Source organism: Panulirus ornatus, chromosome 32 (genome assembly GCF_036320965.1).
Source record: "Panulirus ornatus isolate Po-2019 chromosome 32, ASM3632096v1, whole genome shotgun sequence".
NCBI lineage: Eukaryota > Metazoa > Arthropoda > Malacostraca > Decapoda > Palinuridae > Panulirus > Panulirus ornatus.
Window position 1 is genome coordinate 7676308 of NC_092255.1, and position 22468 is coordinate 7698775.

Sequence of the window (22468 nt, forward strand, 5' to 3'; positions counted from 1 at the left end):
AAGCACCGGGTCGGTCTAGGTAACTTCTCGAACCTGGCTTGTTTGTTCAGCCGGACGGTCGAGACAAAGTCCGCTATACCCAGCCCACCATCTCCAGCTGCCGAGTGGAAGTATGCACAAGGCACGTCATGGGCTAGGCGCAGCCAGGCGGCGAATCGCCACTCGCACTTGCCTGTCCATACGTGCTTATTGTGTCTTACAAACTTCCCCCAACACCAGTCGATGCATGAGCTTGGGCACCAGATCTCCCACAAGCAACGCAATCCGCTGTTGAGGTTTTAGAGGGGCTCTGGTGATGTTGTGGAGCCCTTCTAGCAGGGCGCCGTAGGATTTTCGCCGACCCCCGGCCCCGACAAGAACGCCGAGGTACTTATACTCGTCCTCAGCGCTCATGGATCCGACAGCGCTGCCCAAGACTTGGAACGTCCTATTCTTATTGACGTACCAAGTCTTACGCTTGCCGTCGACCTCAATGCTGAGGGTACGACACTTCCCTGGATTGACTTGAAGTCCACCCCCCGCGAGGGTTTCTGCCATCACGTCCATTGCCTACTGCAAGCCAGTGGGCGATTGCGCTACCAGAACCAAATCATCGGCAAACGCCAGTGCTGATACCTTCTAGTCACCCAACCTAACCCCTAAACCAGTCTCCTTCACCTTGCGATCCCCTCGTCAATCACAAGGTTGAAGAGAATTGGTGATAATGGGTCACCCTGTTTGACTCCACGAGTCATGTTTACTTTCTCCGACATCTCGTCGCTGCCTTCGATGTGAGTGAAGGCTCGGTCATACGTCGACATAATATATGCCTTGACGAGGGCTGGGATGCCCTTCCGCGACATGGCCAGCTCGATAGTGCTATGGTTAACACTATCGAATGCTTTGGCCATGTCGAGGAATGCCAGGTGCACACCGTGGGCGTGTGCCCGCGCACGACCGACGATCGCATCCAAGATCGTGAGGTTCTCAAGGCATCCGTCCACTGGAACGAATGCCCTTTGAGCTTCATCGATCTGGACGAGGCTCGAGATGCGGCTGCTCAAGATTTTGTGGAGCAGGCGGACTACGGCACAGGAGATGGTGATTGGCCTATAGTCCTTGGGTTCGGTAGGGTTAGGTACCTTGGGTTCAGTAGGGTTAGGTACCTTGGGTATCAGCACCGTTCTATTTGCCTTCAGTGGTTCCGGCAAAGCAGACGTAGCTAGCCACAGGTTAAACATTTTGGCCAGGATCCTCGGAGGAATGGACTTCAGCAATCGAGTCGACATCCCATCAGGACCAGAGGCAGATGTTCGGGTGGCTTTGAGGTGGTGTGCTACCTCACCTACGATGACGACCTCTGCTAGTTGTCCATATTCTGGATCGCAGTCGGTGATGGCACGTTCATCCGGCTCAGACGGTCGAGAGAAAAGAGCCCCCCCCAAAAGGGATTGAGGCGTTCCGGCGCAACCGAAGTTGGCGGTACCTCCCAATCGCCTTTGAGGACCAGTCCAGCGGCCAAAGACCTATTCTCTCGATAGAGTCTCTGAACTTTTCGGTACTGTTCCCTTCTAAGGCGGTTTCCACGCAAAGGAACCTCCTCCGCGCGGCGTACGCGGCCAGAGTTCGCTGACGGCCTTGAATCCCCTCCACCACGATTCCGGCAGGTCTTCGGGCGAACCACAGGAGCTTATCACGTGTGTGGCGTGCTCTGCGGCTGCCCTGATCACGGCGAGGCTGTCACCCTGACGCAAGTGGTCGAGGGCTGGATTTAGGATGTTCTCGCCCCACGATGGATTTGTGGGGCCAGGTCCTAATGCGTCGAGATAAGCGACAGTCTCCGCCACAAAGGAAACAATTGATTGGGATTGGGGGACCCGCAGAGCAGCTGGGACAGATAAAACCGTGGGAGACGCCGCCGTCAGATTTTCTGCAGGGTTCTCATCACTGGGTTCCGCACACACGTACATCCCTGTACGCGGTGCATCCTCCGGGGTGCCACTCCGCGTGTTGCCTCTCCTTGTGGATGGGACACGCCTCTCACTCGGCACACCATCCATCACCTCGCCTACGCCAGTTTCCTGGAGGAGGTCAAGGTTCAATGTCAGTTCCTGAACCCTGGTCTTATACGACGCTTTGCGTCGGAGACCTTTGATCACTTCGACCAGCCCGGCAACCAGTGAGGGACCAGCTGCCATCCCAGCCTCAGCCCTGGCGAGGAGCTCCACCTCCTCGTCAGACCATCGAGCCCTGGATAGAACGTGCCAACTCCTGGTGGAAGGAGTTGGCATGTGCCTGCCTTTCGTGGACCCTACGGCCCCGAAAGCTGGCAAAGGTCTTCCCACAATGTGGGCAAGTGGGTGAACGGTCGTCAGCCGTTCCCTGATGACTGTAATTGGTACCCGACATACCGACAGAGGCTGGTACGCTATTCCTAAGGAATGGGTTATACGTGACGGGTACCACGAAGCGAAAACCCGTGACAGGGATGGACGCTCCGGCTTTTGATCGCACAGTGCTGCCGCCCGAAGGAAGCAGAGGACTGCAGTCAGTTGGTGGACACTGCTGCTGTGCTTCAGTCGTAGGGGATTGCCCTTTAGTAGTTGCCCTGCTGTACCAGTAAACGTAGCTGGACAACTTCCGACTCTCAGCTGTTGGCTGGTATGTACTGGATAACCAACCAACGAAGCTAGGGCTTGGAGTGTGCAATCACTCGAGTTACTTGGTTTGAGAGCGTTATAAAAGCAAGTGACGATCCTTCGCAACTTCAATTCATCTTTTTATTTTTCGGTGCCGCCATGCCACTCTATTGGACTTTGGCACCCCCAAAGGGTCTTTCAAGTAAACTTTCAATTTGTTTCTTTCCCTTTAGATGCTGCTATTCCCCTTTAATTGTGTTTGGCGCCCCCAAAGGGGATATAGATAAAACCGATTTCCTTCTATATTTTTGGATGCGTCCACGCCACTCTATCTGCCGTTGGCATCCCCAAAGAGGCATTAAAGTAAACCTTCCATTTGTCTCTTTGCCTTTGGATGCCGCTATGCCCCTGTAATTGCCTTTGGCGCCACCGGATGGGATTCAAAGAAAACCTTTAATTTCTCTTTTTATTTTTGGATGCCGCCATGCCACTCTATTGGACTTTGGCACCCTCAAAGGGGCTTTAAGGTAAATCTTCAATCTTTTTCTTTCACTTTGGCCGCTGCTACGCTCTTGTTGTTGCCTTTGGCGCCCGAAGGGGGATTTATATTAAACTGTCAATTTCCCTCTTTATTTTTGGATGCCGCTACGTCACTCTATTGGCCTTTGCCAACACCAAAGGGGCTTTAAGGTAAGCCTTCAATCTGTTTCTTTCCCTTTGGAAGCCGATAAGCCCCTGTAATGGCCTTTGGCGCTGCCAAAGGGGATCAATTTATCCTTCAATTTCTCCCTTTATTTTGGATGCCGCCACGCCACTCTACTGGCCTTTAGCACCCCCAAAAGGGCTCTAAATTAAACCTTCAAATTGCTTCGTTCCCGATGGACGCGCTATGCCCCTGTAATGACCTTTGGAGCCGCCAACGGGGATTTAAATTAAACCTTCAATTTCCCTCTTTGTTTTTCGATGCCGCCACGCCACTCTATCGGCCTTTGCCATCCCCAAGGGGGCTATAAGGTAAATTTTCAATCTGTTTCTTTCACTTTGGACGATGCTAGGTCCCTGTATTAGCCTCTGGCGCCGCCAAAGGGGATTCATATTAAACCTTAAAATTCCCTCTTTTTTTGGATGCCGCTACGCCATTCTATTGAGCTTTGCCAACGCCCAAGGGTCTTTAAGTTAAACGTTCAAACTGTTTCTTTCCCTTTGGATGCCATTATGGCCCCTGTAATGGCCTTTGGCGCCGCCAAAAAGGACTTCAATTAATCCTTCAATTTGTCACTTTATTTCTGGATGCCACCACTCCACTCTATTGACCTTTGCCAACCCCAAGGGGCTTCAAAGTAAACCTTCAATTTGTTTCTTTCCCGTTGGATGCCGCTATGCCCCTGTAATGGTCTTTGGCGCCGCCAAAGGGGATTTGAATTAAACCTTCAATTTCCGAGTTTATTTCTGGTTGCTGCCTCGTATCACTATTAGCCTTTGGCACCCTCAAAGGGTAAATCTTCAGTCCGTTTCTTTCTCTTTGGACGCTGTTATGGGCATCCAAGCGTAAAGACACAAATTCAAGGTTTACTTTAAAGGCTCTTTGGGGTTGCCAAAGGCCAGTAGAGTGGTTTGAAGTTATTCAAAATCAAAGAGGGAAATTGAAGTTTCAATTTAAATCCTCTTTGGCGGCACCAAAGGCCATTACAGGGGCATAGAGGTATCCAAAGGTAAAGAGACAAAGGGAAGGTTTACTTTAAAGGCTCTTTGAGGGTGCCAAAGGCCAATAGAGTGGCATGAGGGGATCCAAAAATAAAGAAGGAAATTGAATGTTTACTTTAAATCCCCTTTGGCGGCGCCAAAGGCTATCACAGGGGGAAAGCGGCATCCAGCGGAAAAGAAACAAATTGAAGGTTTACTTTGAAGCCCTTTTGGGGGTGCCAAAGGCCAGTAGATTGGCGTGGCGCCATCCAAAAATAAAGACACTAATTGAAGGATTAATTGAAATCCCCTTTGGCGGCACCAAACGCCATTACAGAAAAAGATAATTTTCAAAGACAGAAAATAAATTTCACGAACCACGAAGCCAACACGCCACCCTCACAGCATTATGTTGATCCAGTTTGTACTGATCATAACACATTTGGGAAGTACTATAAGAACATATTGGTTTACCCAACCCCTCGACATAATTCCATTTTCTATGATGGTGTCTGACGATGAAACAACTTTGGAGATGTGTATTTAATCGTCAGTTATGAAGAATATAGTAGTTGTAATTGCACTGTCAAGGATGGAATGTTATATTGATCGCATTTTGTCTTACGTCTTGGTATACGATAGAGAAATATGGCAGTAAAACAGTATTTAAAAGTTGACTGACGTCAAAATGGTACGAATTATTCTGAAAGGTGGACGATACCTGAGTCCGAATTGTCACGTTGACTGTGACTTGGGCTGACTCATGTTCAATACTATTCAACATTCATCTTTTTATCCATAAAAGAATCATTTTCCTACGTATAGTTGTTAATAACATACTCATTATGCATACATATATGGCTCTTTAGGAAGTATGGAGTCCAAAACGAGCGTTACATAAAGGGTATGCAAGTCACTTTACCGGACTGAGACAACGCTTCACGAGACAGTGAAGCCCCACTTCTGTTTCGAAATGGCTGACGAGCGGGTTCATTTCAGAGTTTCGGAACCGAAGGTGAACCGTGACGTGTCACTACGTTGTGGGATCTTGTCTCCATTTGCTGGGTTGTGGTGGTGAGTGAGGGTCGTGCGATGAGGGTTCCGGCAAGTGAAGTGGTGGAGCCGTCACTCAGGGAACTACAGAGGTAAGACGCTGGTCACTGAGTCACTCAGGTGAGTGACACTAGTGAGGGTTAGAAGGTTAGCATGTGTGGCCACTGGCCGGCCGGCAAGGTAGCTGCCAACCTGGTCCTTAGCTCTCGGACGGCTTGTAGGTAGCTGTCAGCCAGCTAGGTAGCTCCCAGCTAGCTTCGTGTTCTCGGCTAGGAGATGCTTGATATTTCCATAAACAAAGGTCGTACTTGTAGCCAGGTTTATGAGTCACATTTGTAATGGTTGTAACCAGTTGTTGAATGACTGATGAACTATATTTAGGTGTACTGGGAAGAGTTGACGTCTCTTATTGTAGTTATCACAGGCAGAAAATATAGAACATGTAAGACGTCAGTAGACAAAGAATTTAGTGTATGATATTATTCAAGTGACAGCTTGTGCTTGGTCGAACGTGTAACCAGCCATACAGGTTATTACAGTCACACGGTTGTTTGAGTAAATTACAAGTTTAGCTCACCATCGAAATGGCTAATTATGTTTTGGGTTTGCAATATACAAACAGACCAGTGGGTCCTTTTGATGTTCCTTGTGCTAGTGGAAGAAACGGAAACAATTAACAGAAATGGTTAGATTAACACTATTATTCTGTTAAGTTTTATCCTGTAATTTGCAACCAATATTAAGTATATTATCAAAAATTGATGGTAAAGTGAGAAGGTATAATGTACCCATGACTTAAAAATCTTATTACCAACACAGAAATGCTGGTAAATGTTAAATACAAAATAGGGTAATTTAACTCAATATAATAATGTATGTTAACAGATAAATATGCCTTCATATAATATTTTCATTAATATAGAAAACTAACACACGGGTCATTTACAGAGTTCCAGTCAAACTACGGAGTTGCCAGTCACGGTCCGCAGTCCAGTCAGCCTCAGTTGACCGCAGACGTCACAAGAGGCAGTCAGCCAACATGACGTCAGGCGTCAGGGAGTGACCCGCTGTCGCCTGTCAGGACGTGCCTCTCCTTCATACGTCAGGGGGTAAGTTTGACAGGGGGTAAACCTTGGACGGGTCGAGGTGTGAACTAGCCACGTCAGTCAGGGATGAGGGCGTGTGTCAGACACGGAGCCACCCACTTGTGTCAGGGTGCGGGGCGGGGCGTTAGTCTCCGACGTGCGTCAGGGAGTGAGTTGAGGTCGTGTGTTGTGCAGTGAGCGACAGACGTGTGTTAGAGACGAAGCCACCGACGTTAAGGCTGCTGCTTCCCACAATTTGTGTGTGGAGACCAGCCATACGAGGATGGACGTTCTCTCTCTCGTACAGTGAAGATAACGGATTTCTCGTCTTTCTTTCGTCTATCCCTCTTTCATTCCATCATTTTGCTTTCAAAACACTACACACACACACACACAATATTTGCCCTCATAAACACACCCATCACACTGCTGTGGCCTCACGAATTATGCCTCACTCCAAAATAGAACCAAGAAAGTCTTATGAACCCGGGAATAAGTCTCGCCTCCGAGAATAATAACCTTTTGGGCTCCACAGGTAATCCAAGGAATGCATCACTTTGGCAATTTTACTTTGACCGAGGTCAGACGATTTTTTTTCGAGCTTTAAGGAACATCAAAGTAAAGCTTCAATTTTAGAACTTTATTTTCGCCGACGCCAAACTAATTCAACTTTTGTGAGATCTACAAATCATTAAAGCTGACAGATAATTAAAGCTGACTTTCATCAACTTTTGTTGGCTTCCACGGGTCATTAGTGTAAACCTTCACTTTCGGATAATTATTTGGTATGATGCCAGATGATTTTATTTAGTTTTTGTGGGTTCCAATGTTTATCAAAGTAAAGCTTCACTTTGGGAGTATCATTTTAGCTCGACACTAAAAAAGATTTGCGTTTTTTTTTTTCTGGATTTCACATGTAATCAAAGTAGATCTTCAATTTGGGAATTTAGATTTGACCGACGCCAGACTATTTCATTCAGCTTTAGCGGGCTGCACGGGTCATTAGAATAAAGCTTCACTTTCTGAATGTTATTCTGGAGATCACCTTACGATTTTATCCAGCTCATGCTGGTTCCAAGGGCCATCAGAGGAGAGCTTCAGTGTGGCACTTTTATTTCAACGAACGCAAAACGATTTTGTTCAGCTTTTGAGGGTCCATGGGTCGTCAAACTAAAGCATTTCTTTGGGACTTTTCTTCTGGCTAATGCCAGGCGATTATAATCGGATTTTACAGTGCCCACGGGTCGTCAAACTTAAAACTTTTCTTTACGATTTCTTAAATCTGATTTTGAGGTGCGCGCAGGTCATAAGACTTTAAGTTTCCCTCAGGAACTTTGTCTGCCTAACGCCAAACTATTCTAATCGGGTTTTACGGGGCCCAGGCGTCTTCAAACTTAATGCTTCAATCTGGGACTTTTATTCTGTCAGGTCCAGACGATTTTAATCGGGTTTTGCTGGGCCCACGCACGGGTCGTTAAACTTAAAGCTTCTCTCTGGGACTTATTTTCTCCATAAGAGAACTACACCGTATGAACCGTAGACTTGTTTACATAAATCAATGTTCCTTTCCTACATACTTTTATAGTCAATCCTTTCTTTGCATTATAATTTCCTTTATTCAAGCTTCACACCGTAATCTGTAATTATTCGTAAGAAACGAAGAGGAACTATGTGGCTCTATGAACATAGAATATGTTTAACGAATAATTTGATAGATCACAAAAGTGCCAAGTTAAGCTACAGAGTTACCAAAACCTTTGTTGATGTTATAAAGTTACATAATATAATTGACTTCGTCTTGCCGGGTTGTCACTGGTCTCGTATAAGTAGTTATCAAACTTTATTTTCCCATGATCAATGAGTCATCATCACCCATTAGCACTTTCAAAGCTTTATGATACTCATATTTGAATAAGTCTCTAACATAATGCATTATATAAAGCCGTATCATTGTATGAAAGGAATATTGCCTCAGGGAAAATATAAAGAACAAGTTGTGGGTGATTTTTCCTTCGTGTTTTACAAAGGTCACTTGCGTGAGATCTTCCACTAATTGTCACGGTCGTGTTGACTGAATTTGTCATGTAGTAAAATCAGGTGACTGTGAAGATACGGCAGATCATTCAATGACAACAACAAAAGGCATGATGGAGACCATGTAATTCAATACATTCACTGAAGTTTACCTCTACCTACTCCAGCAGGGGCTCCTACCCCTAGTTTACCTCTACCTACTCCAGCAGGGGGCTCCTACCCCTAGTTTACCTCTACCTACTCCAGCAGGGAGCTCCTACCCCTAGTTTACCTCTACCTACTCCAGCAGGGAGCTCCTACCCCGGACACCATATAGAAAACACAAAATGGAGATATCACTTACCTTAACGAGGTGATTATAGAGCTCCAGTGGAAGTGTTGGTCAGCGATGGACAAGTTCCTATTGAAGAGCTGGAGATGACTATGGCTGCTCGATGAATCCAGTTTGGGTCATTTTGTCAGTTTCCTCCGTTCATTGTGGGAAGGAAAATCATTTTCTTACCGTCCCTCCATCACTAGGTAAGTATGATATAATCTCTTGTTGCCAAATTGACTTTCATTAATTTCATGGTACGGAAACTTACTCTGAGCATGCGCAAGAGGTGACGCTCACTCTGAGCATGCGCAAGAGATGACGCTCACTCTGAGCATGCGCGAAGGGAAAATTTTTGGCGCGCTTGCGCAAAAGATGATTTCTTCCAGTATAATATATGCAGAATCAGGCTTACATTTAAACTGTAAAGAACAAAATACATTAATCATAAGACTCGTCCCAAAACATCACAAAAAATCATGTAAAATACAGTAACTGATGAAGTTAACTGATGAAGGAAGAAATCCTCTTCTGCGCAGACTCGGCCAAACTTTCACTTTCGTTCGTGCTCAGAGTAGTAAGATTCACCCGTTGCGCATGCTCAGTGTAACTTTTACCTCTTGCGCATACTCGGCCTGAAGTGACGCAGGCGCACATTTCTGTTTACTTTGATTTGGTTAGAATTAGTGGCGGGAAATAGGTCAGTGAGTGTGGAGGTCGCTCCTTCAGTGTTCATGATTTAACGGTCAATATCCTTGAAGATCGGTGTGGGGAATATCTTTTCTCGTAATGGTGCAGTGCAATACTTGAACTTCAGCTCTCTGTGAATAAATCATACAATTCGTTATGACAAAATGATAAAGAAACATTTACTTCTATGGAGGCAAACTCTGATGAACTTGAATTATGTGATTTTTTTTTTCTTTTTACCGTGTGACATGTGCAAATGTGGCCACTTTGTTGTGTGTGCACTTGTTCGAGTGGTTTAAGGCTGACGCCACTTCTTAAACCAATTTGTTCTCATTCGTTTGCGAGGTAATTATACATCATTGTGAGGTGAACTGTGAAAAGGTTGGAGATTCCGTACCATGAAATTAATGAAAGTCAATTTGGCAACAAGAGATTATATCATACTTACCTAGTGATGGAGGGACGGTAAGAAAATGATTTTCCTTCCCACAATGAACGGAGGAAACTGACAAAATGACCCAAACTGGATTCATCGAGCAGCCATAGTCATCTCCAGCTCTTCAATAGGAAATTGTCCATCGCTGACCAACACTTCCACTGGAGCTCTATAATCACCTCGTTAAGGTAAGTGATATCTCCATTTTGTGTTTTCTATATGGTGTCCGGGGTAGGAGCTCCCTGCTGGAGTAGGTAGAGGTAAACTAGGGGTAGGAGCTCCCTGCTGGAGTAGGTAGAGGTAAACTAGGGGTAGGAGCTCCCTGCTGGAGTAGGTAGAGGTAAACTAGGGGTAGGAGCCCCCTGCTGGAGTAGGTAGAGGTAAACTAGGGGTAGGAGCCTCCTGCTGGAGTAGGTAGAGGTAAACTAGGGGTAGGAGCTCCCTGCTGGAGTAGGTAGAGGTAAACTAGGGGTAGGAGCCCTCGAGTCGGGGCCATGAATCGTCAAACTTGAAGCGTCAATGTGGGATTTTGTTTTTTCTTTATTTTGGCTAACGCCACACAATCTTAACTGGGTTTTGTGGGGCCGAAGGGTCGTCAGACTTAAAGTTTAACTATTTGACTTTTGTTCTAGCTAACGTTATACCATATTAATCTGGTTTTGCTGGGCCCACGCACGGGTCGTCACATTTAAAGCTTCACTCTGGGACTTCTCTTCTACATAAGGGAACTACGCCATCGGAAATCGTAGATGTTCACATAAGATGATATTCCTTGCCTACATACGTTTATAGAAGTCAGTTGCTTTTTGCTTTATAATCTCCTTACCCCAAGCTTCAAGCTGTTATGTGTAACTATTCGTAAGAAAGGTAGAGGGACTCTGTGGCCTTGTGTAAATGATAATTTGTTTAATGAACAATTTGACAGATCACAAAAGTGCAGACTTAAACTAGTCCTTCATAATCGTCATATATGAATAAGGTTCTAACATGATGCTTTATCTAGAACCGTATTATTGTATGGACGACATGATACTCTTCCTTAAACTTAGGAAAACATGAAAAATAAATTATGGTTGATTTTGCTTTTGTCTTTTACAAAGGCCACTTGTGTGAGATGTTCCACTAATTGTCACGTTCGTGTGTGGCGTCATTCAGGTCATTAGGTCAACAGTAGTGGGTCGTCCAGTGTGGCTGGTGGTCACCTTACAGTGTGTGACGTCATGCAGGTCATTAGGTCAACAATGGTGGGTCGTCCGGTGTGGCTGGTGGTCACCTTACAGTGTGTGACGTCATGCAGGTCATTAGGTCAACAGTAGTGGGTCGTCCAGTGTGTCATCCTGCAGGTCTTACATTCCATTTTCTAATGACAACAATATTATTGGGAACTTGGGAAGGTCATGGAATTCCTGGAGCTCCTGAATGCAAAATCGTCCAATATTAAAATGAACTGACAAAATCTTAAGCAGTTGGATGGCGTAGTTAAGAGAAAGATACACAACTGCCAAACATAATTATTTAACGATCAAACCAGTTATTTCCCAACTGTAATTCGTCTCCTTGACTTCCCTGTAAGACGGAGACAGACAGACAGACAGAGAGACAATCGCACCCGACTTTGTGATATTCTTACGTAATTCCCAAAGTCCCGCTCCTGCCTCATTCTGTAAACTTCTCCAATTATCACAAGTTTTTTAATTAACCCAAGTTGAACATTTACCATTCGCCAGGAGTGTGGACTAGGGGTATTAGCTGTATTGACACGCAACTGTAACCATACCTCTGTAATGAACTTCACACCATCAGAACATCTGAGTTCTGTGAGAACTCTCACATACAGGTAAGACAGAACAGCAAACTGAGACAAGAAATGCACATTTTCTATACATATTTAAACGTTTTAGATATGCAAGATCTGTTTATATATATCTAAACGTTTTGAATATGCAAAACGTGTTAAAGGATCCCTTAACACACTGATGATCAGTCGTAACATTATGGTCCAGATTGTGAGAATCCACCAAGTGGCAACAACGTTGCCAGGCCTTAGCCTTAGCCTGGTATGGACCCTTGTCTATAGACGGACCGTCCCTCCCTTAGCCTGGTATAGGCCTCTGTCTATTGAGGGCCGGTCCCTTCCTTAGTCTAGTATGAGCCTCAGTCCATAGTCGGCTCGTCCCTACCCTAGACTGGTATAGGCATCTGTCTATAGACAGCCCGTCCCTTCCTTAGCCTGGCATGGACCTCTGTCTATAGACAGCCCGTCCCTACATTAGCCTGGTATGGACCTCTGTCTATAGACGGCCCGTCCCTCTACCTTAGCCTGGTATAGGCTTCTGTCTATAGTGGAAGGTTTTAATATAAAACGTAATTTGACATATATTTAACAAATGATTGTTAAATTGTCAGAGGTTAATTTTGATACATGTCGACTGCTATTGTTAATCAAATTGAGATCTTTTGTAACTGCAGGTTTTACTGTAACTCTAATGTACTAGGGTCAGTATGAATGACAACGAGAAACGCCATTCATTTAGACATTTGGCAAGCCGATTTTTCAGATCCCAGTTGGTCCAGCTCACAAACTAATAGTTTACAGTAATTTTCCTCTTGTTATGTTCTCTTCTGCTTCAATAGGACGCTAACAAACTGGCTTCTTTCTTGCTTTTAAAACTTTTCCAAAAGTCACAGTGAACATGTTTTCTTCAGTATAATTTGTTTACATAACCTCTGGTTCACCCGTAAGACTTTTGTTGCATTAGATTCTATGTCTTCAGTAGGATTGAGCATTAGCTTCCATAAGTGCAACAGACGTATGGCCTTTAGTCCCCAGCATCATGGGGGACTAAGAATCTCCGGATTAACGCCTGACTCTATTGCCCATGAGAGGGAGGGCTCAGACAGTGGTAGTACCGGCCCCTCACACCACCTTTGCCTCTCTGATAGACCTGCCTCTTTTTCCATTCACGATACTAACATTCCTGGTCAGTAGTTACCTCTCCTCTGTTGAACACCATCTGTCTTGTACTTCTCCTAATATCTTACTTTTCTCTGAGACCCAGTTGTCTGATGATGCTCTCACTAGAACCTCTTTCATATCCAACTATAATCTCCACTCACGATTCCAGTTCAGAGGTAGTGTGTCTGCTCATGCCAACATCAGCACACCTGTTGCACACCTTGACGACCTTGAGTCTCCAAACTTTAGTGTTATCTGGCTCAAGCTCTGTCTACCAACCACCACACTTTTCCTTTGTTTGGCCTACTGCTCTCCCACCAACTATCTAAACTCCTGCCATGAGACTGTGGCACCCTCTCACCTGCAAGCAGAGATCCTCTGACAAGGGGATTTCAATGTTCACCATAGGGAAAGGTTGAATTCCTTCCATACGGATAGTGGAGGGATTGAAGCCCCTACTCTCTTCATTCTCAGTAATCTAAAAGCAAATTGTCTCTCACCTTCAACCATATTCCTGATTTGTTTTTCACCTCTAGTCCTCAGCGCTGTTACTATACAGTCTCGCCCCCAGTTGTTCCATCTGACCACACTCTCATAAATGTATGTTTCAACGGCACTTCCCCCTCCAGCAGGGCCTCCTACACGCAAATATTGCCACCTCAAGAAATCTCAAATAACTTCGGAAAGTTTTCTTCTGACTTTCCTCGGGTAAATTTCTGTCTCTTATGTGGTGGTGCTTCAGTCTCCATCCAACGCACAGCAAAGGTTAGTCTTGCGGGAATTGATTGATTTGATTTGTGCCGGTAACCCCGGCAAGTTCATTGTGCAGCCCAGGCTCATCCTGTGAGCGATAATGCACAAGGATTAACCTCAGTGGGTTAATATTACGCAGGATTGGAAGCATTTATCCCTCTTCCTGGTTTGAGGCCATTCAGGCAAGGGATCAGCCATATCGGGTTTGGGAAAGCCCTCGTTCCTTCGATTCCCATTCAGCATTTTTCATGTCCGTCAAAATGAAAAGTACGATATTCGTGAGGCGAAGCGTTCCTTTAATTAAAGGAAGTGCGATAAACTGTCCCCGTCGTCCACTGAGAGGTCTTCCTGGTCTATAGCTAAGGGCGTCGCAATCTTCTTTCGCTCTACTTTTCCTTCACTTTTCCATTCTGACGACACTATAGTTGTCTCTTCCGTAGACAAAGCAACTTTTCTTGTTAACCATTTCTCTTCTAACTCTACCGTGGATGACTTTAACATTCCTTCACCCCCTGATGCTCCTCTTACTTATCCTATGGCCCTTCCTGTAATCTCTTTACGGACTCGGAAAAACGCTTCTCTCTCTGGCCATGAGCAAGGCTTGTATGGCATGTGTTCCCGTGTACTGAGTGTGCCTCTGACCTTGCACCTGTGCCTGCTCGTCTGTTACGTTTGTGTTTACAAACCATAATTTCCTCTCTTCTCGGGAGCATACGTTGGTACATCCTATCCCTAAGAAAGGTGACCGTTTCTAACCCCTCTTAATAGTGTCTTGTTGCTTTGCAAAGTCTGAATCCCTCCTCAGCTCGTAGCATATTCTCAGACATCTTGAATCTCTTAGTCTTCTCTCTGATTACCATTATGGCTTCCCGTCAGGTCAGATCCACTAGTGATATTCTTTCCTATCTTACTAATGTCTGGTCATCATCCCTGAACGATTCTGGGGAATCCTATGTTGTTGTCCTTGATATATCCAAAGCTTTTGACCGGCTGTGGCATCGGAGTCTCATCTCTAAGCTCTTCTCTTTTGGCTTCCCTTCCTCACTTTGCTCCTTCATATCTAGCTTCCTCTCCGGATCATCTAAGTCCGTTGTTGTTGATGATGGACCAGCAGCACAACACACACAATCCTGAAACGTATTTCCTGTTAGGTGTGTGTGTGTGTGTGTGTGTGTGTGTGTGTGTGTGTGGGAGAGTTGTCTTGCATGGGGCAGGATGTGGTTCCTTCAGGGTAGAGCCAACCTTCCACTGAAGGCAGCAGGACCTCCTCCAATATTTCCTCCGTGTAAACCGGGCCAGACCGACATCTGCTGGCATGACTCCATCCTGATACCCCCCCCAGCACTGCCTCTGCCACCTCTCCTGGTCCCACCCACATGATGAGAGAACATAATTATCCTGGTATTGACTATGTGATGGACGACTCCCCGTGCGCGACATGATCTTGAATTTCCTAAATACTGCCCACTACAAATGTGTGACATGTGTAACGTAAGGGTTCCATTCAGTCATTAATACAGTATTTCCATCATATCATCAATTAACTACCTGAACTATAACTAATTGGTCGATATTTATAATGTTTCTAATCGTTATCGTTGGTATGGTCTGCGCCCAACTCTGGCACTGTGGTCCTCTCATCATCCGTGATGATGGTCTTCTCGTCACAATACACAACGGTTGGTCTTCCCAGACACAAGCTGGCTCTTCTGCAGACTGTAACACATAGTCCAGGCGCCTCTCCAGGTCTACCTGGGTCAGGTGTGGCGTCTTTGTGGTCATGGTGGTCATTGGTGTGGTGTGTGTTGTGATTGTGTGTGGTGTGCAGGCCAACTTGTGGCAGGCAGGCTGGGGGGGTCAGGGGTAAATGGTGTGTTGTGGATGACAGCGGGTGTTGGTGTGTCGTGCGCGGGCGGGCGTTGTATAGCGAGGCCGGCTCCAGGCTGATGATGCAAGGTCCCTCCTGTATCGTACGTGGTGTTGCTTTATCCATAAGGCTACGGTCTGCTGGCAACACCTGCCAGTCGCACCATTGCTCAGGACCTCTCCATGTTGGTCGTGTGTTGTCTGACGTCTTCATAATGACTAACATAACTAGGACTGCAGGCAGTATGGCCTATTACAACTGCTGCTCTTTGTTCTCATGATCTGCATTTTGATGATCAAAACTGATCCGTTTGTAATGGATTCATTACATTCTTTACACGAACACACTTCCTCTGGTGACATTCTGGGCTACACTGTGTGGGATAACAACACTGACAATGTTTTTATTGTGTAATTTGTACCACCATTTACCCGCAGTCAACCCCTTGTTGTTATCATACAATGTGACGTATCAAAGACATATAACTCGTATTTTTACCTGGCATCTTCCCGGCAGCTCAGTTACCTATGCTACGTAATATCGTATAACTTTCCTACGTTGCAAATGTTTCGTATTTCTGTTTGTTGTTGAGGTCTTGTATTATGGCAGTTGTCATCATATCCCAGATAGTGGTTATAACCCAAGTATCTACATGACTTCCTTGTATCTCACAGTAGGAGAAAATTCCTATACAGCACCACAGTTTCCTTCCGTATGTGGACAATTAAACATAGTACTACGGTATAGTACTATATAATACTATGACATGTGGTTTAAGTGCTGCGGGTTTTATATGTATTCGTGATAATTTCTCTGTGGTTACTACACATGATATAAGGAATAACACATCATCAGTTTTACAATGACTGCCACAATCTTAGGAACCAACCTTACCAATCCATGCGTCAGTCCAGCTGGCAGTGTTGCATGCCAGAGCCATAACACTCAGGAGAGCAGAATAATATTTTGTTGACTGTACATAAGTCGTGGGTGATGGGAGTCATCACGCGGTAATGCATTATTTGTTAACTGACACATGTACACAGGAGAGGTTGTTGGATGTAAACGTGATGATAATGGCGGCAGGTCGAGATATGATCACTTATTTTGGAGGCGAGTGTGAAAGTTGGAGGTGGGTTTAGTAAAAGAGAAAATGAAATACGGACGAAAGAAGTATTAGAAGTGTAAGCGCTTTTAAAAGTGGCCTTTGTGCAAAGACACCAGACCAGGAGGCACTGAGGAACAAATGGTATAGAGTGAGAGTAAATAGATCTGCTGCAGTGAAGGTGTGGAAGTTATTCGAGGAAGCAGTCAGTGTTGAAGCATAAAGGTGACCTGCATGACGTGCAGAAGGTGGAATGTCGACGTCTGAGGAAATGAAGAAATTGGTGGAACGAGAAAGTTATATAACCAGGAAAACAGAAAATGGAGTATATAGATGGGGTGTCTCCTGGAAAGGAATGCGAGTGATTGGAAAGAGTGCAATGGAAAACGGTGCGAGGTTAAGTGACAGAAATGAGCTGAAAACGAGGGTAAGTGAGAGACAGATGACACTATCGATGAATATTACAAGAGAAAAAAACTCAATATGTGAGAGCAAGCACAACGGATGGGAAGTGGTAAAGGGCAAGAAATGTAAAGGAGATGGAGGGAGTAAGTTGAAGGTTTATTGAATGTGTTAAATGAGAGGAAGGCAGGCAGGTGTAGTGTGCTGGGATGAGATGGCTTGTGGAATGAAAGAGTCAAGACAAATGGGATGGTGGAAAGGAGGCCATGGAAGTCTTGCACAAGGTAAAATGTGTTGAAACATTTGGGTGGATGGAGTTGTATTTGAATCTCTCTGGCAATGGGATAACAGCAGTGCAGTTGACCGGTTAGTCTGGCTGCTCCACGTACATGTGCCCCAAGCTGAGGTGCCTGAGGACATGTGCAGTGCTTGTATAGTGCCTTTGTATCAAAACAAGGAGGGATTGAGTATACCTGGTAAGGTATATGGGAGACTGGTGATGGTAACTGTGGTGGTGTTAAGAGAATACTGTAGTTGATCAGGGAGGGAAAATGTGGCTTCAGGAGAGGTAGAACGTGTGTAGACCAGATGTTTACTTTGAAGTATCATGATAAGATGTACATGATGGAGAAGAGCCACTTATATATAGTAGTTTTGGTTATGGAGAAGCGTAAGATAAGGTTGATGAATACTTTCACTTACCACCTACCAAGTTCAGGCTAAGGAAGAGATTAATGCCAGGCAGCGTATGAGAGCGAGGTGGTATAAGGTCATTCAGTTTCTGACGTCATAAAGAATAATATCTCAGCCAGCCACAAATACACAATTACACACACACACACACACACACATGCACCCACACACACACACACATGCATCCACACACACACACACACACACACACACACACACACACACACACACACACACACACACACACACACATGGTAAACAAGTAAGTGGTTCCATCTGTATATGAATATTTTAGTTTGAATATTGGTGTAGCATTACGGTAAGGCGTGTGACTGTCCGTATGAGAGAGCAAACCACTATGTATGTATGCTAATGTTGACTTATGACCAACAAGGAAGCACCTTCAGCCGAAGGTAAAAACTGGACCATCCTCCATATACACATTAGGCTTGATATTGTGGGGTGTGGTGTGAGTGAGGTTGACGTGGAGTGAGGTTTGTGGCATAGTTGGTGAGGAGAGGAGCGGTGGTGACTCGTCTTGTGGAGGAGAGTCACTAAGGGAGAGGCAGGAACCGTAATGGTTGCCACCCACTGACGACCTTCACCACATGGCTCACACTAACGCCAGTCTTGCTACAACTTGCAGAATTTGCTTCGTAAACTGGATCTTTATTAGTTATTTTCATGCTCCGTTGTTAACAATAACTGTACTTGGAAGGTTAGTTCCTCAGAGTGAGGAGAGTGGCTCTGACGTGGCTGTAGAGCTGCATCATGTCCCGTGATGAAGACAGGAACTGCTGAAGTGTGTTTACAACGACGACCCTCCTTGTGATGGCCCAACAGATGGCCTCCATCTTGGACGATCTTCCCATAATCTTATCATAAATAAAGACGTAAGACATGACCAGTGGCCTCCTTTGTACACATCCAGTGTACATCTGTCATGTAAACTGTACCACAGTAAGGTAACACCAGCCACACCCAAGCTGCTACAATACCCCACTTGCTATGTCCTGCTTCACCCCAGCAACACTACGTCACTTCTTGCACATATACCTCCAGTCTTTTCCATGTTCCGCGTGTCAATAACCCTTCTTGAATAAATATATGTATGTATATATATATATATATATATATATATATATATATATATATATATATATATATATAGCGCTACCTCGCACACTTGAAGGGGGACGGGGCTGTTATTCCATGTGTGGCGAGGTGGCGATGGGAATGAATAAAGGCAGAGTGTGAATTGTGTGCATGTGTATATATGTAGGTGTCTGTGTGTGTATATATATGTGTACATTGAGATGTATGGGTATGTACATTTGCGTGTGTGGACGTGTATGTACATACATGTGTATGGGGGTGGGTTGGGCCATTTATTTCGTCTGTTTCCTTGCATTACCTCGCAAACGCGGGAGACAGCGACAAAGCAAAATAAATAAATATATATATATATACTTTCACTCCAATTTTATCTTCTTGTCACATCTTGCATCTCATACCACTCCTTTATTCAATTTCCATTTGGTTCAACACATTCCACGTTTACCATTTCCTTCGAGAAAGCCTTTGACCCAAATCCTCAGTCCAATATCATGATGTTCTCAAAAGCTTTTATTCCCGTCCGTGTGTGTGTGTCTTCCTCCTCCTCCTCCACAGGTCCAAGTTCTGTCTCTGTGCTCGTTTATATCCTCGTCTTGGGAGGCACTGGCTTACATGGTTGGCTTTCTCCAGTGTTGAGATACTGGCAGGAAAATAATCTTATACCACAAGTAGAAACATATCTTTACACTGATGTTTCTCTTTATCAAAGTATATCTCCACAAATTCTTCTCTAAACTGGAAAGTTTTAGAATAAAACACGTGTGATTTTTCTGATTGTGGATGTAAGTTTGTGTGCATTGTGAAGATGGAGTCCCAATATATTTATGGCTTCTCCTCCCTAGTGTTGTATGGTCCACATGAATGTTAATGTTAACCATTACCTCCAGATGTCGCCTCCAACATACAAGAAGAAGATACAGGAGGAATGTTCCCCACGTGTCTCCATCCTTCACATCTCTACACATGTCTTCATCCTTCACATCTCTACACATATGTCTCCATCCTTCACATCTCTACACATATGTCTCCATCCTTCACATCTCTACACATATGTCTCAATCCATCGCATCTCTACACATGTCTTCATCCTTCACATCTCTACACATATGTCTCCATCCTTCACATCTCTACACATATGTCTTCATCCTTCACATCTCTACACATGTGTCTCCATCCTTCACATCTCTACACATATGTCTTCATCCTTCACGTCTCTACACATATGTCTCCATCCTTCACATGTCTACACACATAACATTCTTCCTCACTCATGTTCCCTCACTGTACCATGCTAAGTTCAATAGTGTTTACTGTGAACATGGAGGGATGGCTGGAGCCTCCCTGACTGCACTGAGGCTTGGAGGGAACCAAGGATGTTCCATGTTTGTATTGTTGTCCAGATCTCAGATTGGTCTGTAGTTTGTATCATGGTTGTCTTCAAGTCTCTGACCCACTTTATGGACTGCTCATCTTACCTACCAATCGACTGCTTTAATCTTTATTCCTTCCTACTGGTCTACAGTCTTTGCAATATAGTGAGGTAGCGTTAAGCACAGAGGACTGAGCCTTTTAGGGAATATCCTCACTTGGCCCCCTTCTCTGTTCCATTTTCTACAAAATTACCAAACCTGGAGTGGAGGATTTCCAGCCCCCGCTCCCTCCCTCCTTACCAACTATGCAACAAACCTTGGCCACAACTTGAAGTCGTCCACTCCAAGTCTCACACATTGCCTACCACCTAACTTGTAGCTCCAACATGGCTTATTTTATCGTTGGTTGGAGTGCACTTGTTCTCCCTAACGGACCATTTGCATGCAGACAAGTTGACACTTTCACATTGTGTTTAGTAAACATTTTTGACTTTCTTTCTTGGGAATCAACACAACATTATACGTCTCCTTTAATTACATCATGCAGGACCTCCACAGCAGATGATTTCGACAGTTGTTTGTGTGAATGTTATCAAAATATACATTATCATTTATCATGAAGTTCAACAACCTATGAAATATTCAGTGGTGCCACAGTGGGCCACACTGAACCAAGTATTACACTTGCAATTTTCCCAAATGGCCACTTGTGTTGAGCTTATGTGAGGATTTAAACCTCCTTATATCACGTACTGTAGGACACACACATATGTATTGACTGGTCTTTACACAAGGTTTTATGCCAGGAATATCATCAATTGATTAGGTTTACACTAGCCTAAATACCAGTAACATTAGTAGAAATATTCCTTATGTATATTATAGTCACAATTATGTACAGACACACGAACAGACACACTTCTTAATATGAGGAAATTCTGGCCCAAGGTAGGAGGAGCGCGTAGCTCTCACCACAGGAAAATCTAGTATTACGATGAATGAGTCATGTGAGTTAGGTGTTGTTATGTGTGAGAGGCAGAGATTGTATTATTGTGGAGTGAGAGCCAGCAGCCCACGTGTGGGTGAGCTAGGAAGAACAGTTAAGCAAAGGAGTGAAACTTGACAGCCAATAAAGTGTTGCCTCACTGCTCATCCGTCGATAATCCAGGCTTGTAAAACCTGCTAGAGAGAGAGAGAGAGAGAGAGAGAGAGAGAGAGAGAGAGAGAGAGAGAGAGAGAGAGAGAGAGAGATTGCTCTCTATTTAATCTTTCATCAGGTCATTACATCATGTGATGCTAACTAACTTCATCTGGCTTCCTCACTAGTGGTTCATGTGTGTGTGTTGTGAGGGAGTCGTGGCTGGGTTTAGTGTGGCTTCTCTGAGATCAATCAGGCAAACTTTATCATGTGAATCCATAACACATCAGGTCCCAGCCTCCCAGGCTGAGCCCCCAGTTACATTTTTTCTACACTTGTCTCTAACGTCCTCCTGTCTCTTGTCTACGTAGCCACGCTCTACCTTTCCTAGGATGGTCTGTTATATGTATCCCAGGATTGTCTCCTTGCATGACCACCTTGACTACCTTACCTAGGATGGCCTAGCTTTCCCAGGATGTTTCCCAGGATGATCTACGTTTCCCAGGATGGTGTATGTTACCCAGGATGATCTGTTTCCCAGGATGATCTACGTTTCCCAGGATGGCCTACGTTTCCCAGGATGATCTATGTTTCCCAGGATGTTCTATGTTTCCCAGGATGGTGTAGATATCCCAGGATGATTTACGTTTCCCAGGAGGGTGTACGTTTCCCAGGATGGTGTAGATTTCCCAGGATGATCTACGTTTACCAGGATGGTGTATGTTACCCAGGATGATCTGTTTCCCAGGATGATCTACGTTTCCCAGGATGGTGTATGTTACCCAGGATGATCTGTTTCCCAGGATGATCTACGTTTCCCAGGATGGTGTATGTTACCCAGGATGGTGTATATTTCCCAGGATGATTTACGTTTACCAGCAGGATGGTTTGTCTTTCCCAGGATGATATACTCTGGCATGGCGGTAACAGGATGATGTACAACCCTTGGTGTTGGTGATGGGATTTGAAACTTTATGAAGTGTTTACACCTGATGATGAGTTGGAGTGTCTCCACGAAACCTGTTGTGTATTGTAAATACCAATAATGATCTGACTTGCCATAGAACAGCGGTTCCACCTCCATATATACATATATATACTGTGTGTGTGTGTGTGTGTGTGTGTGTGACACTTTAGTGCGTGGCGGCATTGTGTG

General features: G+C 44.8%; 1 long non-coding RNA gene across 3 annotated transcripts in view; it reads left to right on the plus strand.

Moving 5' to 3' along the window:
- Positions 1–5291: 5291 nt before the first annotated feature.
- The window catches only part of LOC139759035 (uncharacterized), a 91724-nt gene continuing 74547 nt past the window's right edge, over positions 5292–22468 (plus strand). For all 3 annotated transcript variants that reach the window (XR_011714981.1, XR_011714979.1, XR_011714980.1), the window contains exons 1-2: positions 5292–5446; positions 6303–6463. This is a non-coding gene — a long non-coding RNA (uncharacterized lncRNA). The remainder of the gene's footprint in view (positions 5447–6302; positions 6464–22468) is intronic.